This window comes from Cordyceps militaris (genome assembly GCF_000225605.1).
Source record: "Cordyceps militaris CM01 unplaced genomic scaffold CCM_S00002, whole genome shotgun sequence".
Classification (NCBI taxonomy): Eukaryota; Fungi; Ascomycota; class Sordariomycetes; order Hypocreales; family Cordycipitaceae; genus Cordyceps; species Cordyceps militaris.
In genome coordinates, this window is record NW_006271970.1 from 1,332,156 (window position 1) to 1,335,544 (window position 3,389).

The following is a 3,389-nucleotide window of genomic DNA, read 5'->3' on the forward strand; positions in this document are numbered from 1 at the left end:
ATAGGACTAAGTCTATACTATTACTCTTATTAATATAAGCCTTAAAGAATATACCTATAGCCTTACTAAAAATAAAGTTATAGTATTAAATATAATTATAGCCTTTAAGAAGTACTTTAAACTAAAAGGTATTACTATCTTCTAAACTATAGCTAACTAGTACTAAGCCTCTAGGGTATTACCCTCTAAAGGCATTATAGTAAGCCTTCTATAGTTATAAGTTATAAGGCTCTATAGGTCTTATAGCTATTAAGGCTTCCCTATAGCCTACTACTATTTTATTACTTCTAGGACTATTATAGGCTAACTAGTACTATACCTCTAGGGTATTACCTTCTAAAGGTATTATAGTAAACCTCCTATAGCTATAAGTTATAAGGCTTTATAGGTTTTATAGCTACTAAGGCTCCCCTATAGCTATAATCTTATAAAAGCCTAAGCCTTTATAAATCTACTACTATTCTATTACTCTTAGGACTATTATAGTTAATTAGTATACTTAGTACTAGTATAGTACTAGTATAGTATACTTAGTACTAGTATAGTACTAGTATAGTACTAGTATAGTATACTTAATACTAGTATAATACTACTATAGTATACTTAGTACTAGTATAGTATTTAGTATACCTTAGCTAGTAGTCCCTTATATATTCTATAGCCTTTAGAATAAGGTACCCTTACTAAATATAGTTTATAGTATAACTTTTATTTTCTATAAAATTTATTTATATAGGTTTTTAAGTTAAATTACCTTATAAGTAAAAAATAGAAAATATAATAGTTATAAAGCCTCCTATATAGTAGTAAGGCCCCTTATATAGTAGTAAGCTACTCTATACCTAATATAATTATAAGCTACCCTATACTTAGTATAACTATAAGCTACCCTATACCTAGAAGAAAAAGGTAACTTAGGTATACTAATAGGTACTATTATACCTATTAGTAAGTAGGAGAATTAGGCTATTATTATAGTATATTATAGTAGCTATAGTAGTTACTACTTTTCCTTATAGTTATTATTTTATTCTTTATAGTTATTATTTTATTCCTTATAGTTATTATTTTATTCCTTATAGTTATTTCTAGTTATTTTTCCTAGTTAATATAGATTAAGTAGGAGTAATAATAGGTAGCTTTAAAGCTAGAAGAATAATCTCCTATTACCTAGTATATCTAGTACTTACCTATACTATATAACTAGATAGAAGTTATATAATATAATAACTTTACCTCTTACCTTATATATGCCTTATTGGTTATAACAATTACCTATTAAAGGCTAGCTAGCTCTTTATTAATACCTTTATTAGTACTAGCCTTTAAGGTATTACCCTTTAAAGGCTAGCTAGCTCTTTATTAATACCTTTATTAGTATTAGCCTCTAGGGTATTACCCTCTAAAGGTATTATAGTAAGCTTTTTATAGCTATAAGTTATAAGGCTTTATAGGTCTTATAGCTATTAAGGCTTTCTTTATAGCTTACTACTATCTTATTACTTTTAAGACTATTATTAGCTAACTAATACTAAGCCTTTAGGGTATTATTCTTTAAAGATATTATAATAAGTCTTTTATAATTATAAGTTATAAGACTTTATAGGTCTTATAGTTACTAAGGCTTCCTTATAGCTTACTACTATTTTATTACTTTTAAGACTATTATAAGCTAACTAGTATTATACCTTTAAAGTATAACCCTTTAAAGGTATTATAGTAAGCCTTTTATAGCTATAAATTATAAGGCTTTATAAGTCTTATAGCTATTAAGGCTTTTTTATAGCTATAATCTTATAAAAGCTTAAGCCTTTATAAGTTTATTACTATTCTATTACTTTTAGGACTATTATAGTTAATTAGTATACTTAGTACTAGTATAGTACTAGTATAATATACTTAGTATTAGTATAGTGCTTAGTATACCTTAGCTAGTAGTTCCTTATATATTCTATAGCCTTTAGAATAAGGTACCCTTATTAAATATAGTTTATAATATAACTTTTATTTTCTATAAAATTTATTTATATAGGTTTTTAAGTTAAATTACCTTATAAATAAAAAATAGAAAATATAGTAGTTATAAAGCCCCTTATATAGTAGTAAGGCCCTTTATATAGTAGTAAGCTACCCTATACTTAATATAACTATAAGCTACCTTATACTTAGTATAATTATAAGCTACCTTATACCTAGAAAAAAAAGGTAACTTAAGTATACTAATAGGTATTATTATACCTATTAGTAAGTAGGAGAATTAGGCTACTATTATAGTATATTATAATAGCTATAGTAGTTACTACTTTTCTTTATAGTTATTATTTTATTCTTTATAGTTATTATTTTATTTCTTATAGTTATTTCTAGTTATTTTTCCTAGTTAATATAGATTAAGTAGGAATAATAATAAGTAGCTTTAAAGCTAGAAGAATAATCTTTTATTACTTAGTATATTTAGTACTTACCTATACTATATAACTAGATAGAAGTTATATAATATAATAACTTTACTTCTTACCCTATATATACCCTATTAGTTCTAATAGTAAGTAGGGTATTAATAATATTAATATAGAGACTTTTAAGAGGATATATTCTCTTCTTAAATAGATAAATATAGGGGCTTTCTTTTTATCTCTTTATAAGATAGCTAATATAATATTTATACTAACTAATAAGCTTTATACTAATAAAAATAAAAATAAGTTTAATAATATTCTATTCCCCTAAATATCTAAGTTAATTATACTATAGCTTATACTTTAGGTTATTTATTATATAGGCTAATATACTAATACTTAAAGTAATATAGTTAACTATATAGACTTTAGTAGTTTACTAAGTAGTAAAAATAACCTCTTAATTTTTTATTATAACTACTCTTTCTTTATTAAAAACTATTATAATATTCTTTATTACTAGGTAGCTAATAAAGAGTAGGCTTATTAAGGTACTTTTTTATAGAATATTATTATATAATTCTAAGGTAGTCTTAAGGCTTTTTATAGTAATAATAGCTATTCTATAAGTAGTAGGTTTTAAGATAATACTAATAAGACCTTAAATACTAAGGCCTAAGTAAGGAAATAGATTCTTTATAAGTTCTTTATAGCTTAAAATATAGCTAAATATATTAAAGTTAAGTAATATTAGTTTTTAATATAATATTATAAAAATATTAAAATCTTATCTAGATTTAATACCTATAAGAGTACTATTTATTTTAAATTAACTAAAGTATTATAAGCTTTAAGAAATAGTAAAAATAAGTTAGGCTAGTTTAAAGTCTATAAAGGGACTTATATACTATTTAAAGCTAACCTTTTTATATTTATATTTATTATTATATTTCTTAGTTAGGTATTAATACTTTTTATTTTATTAAAATA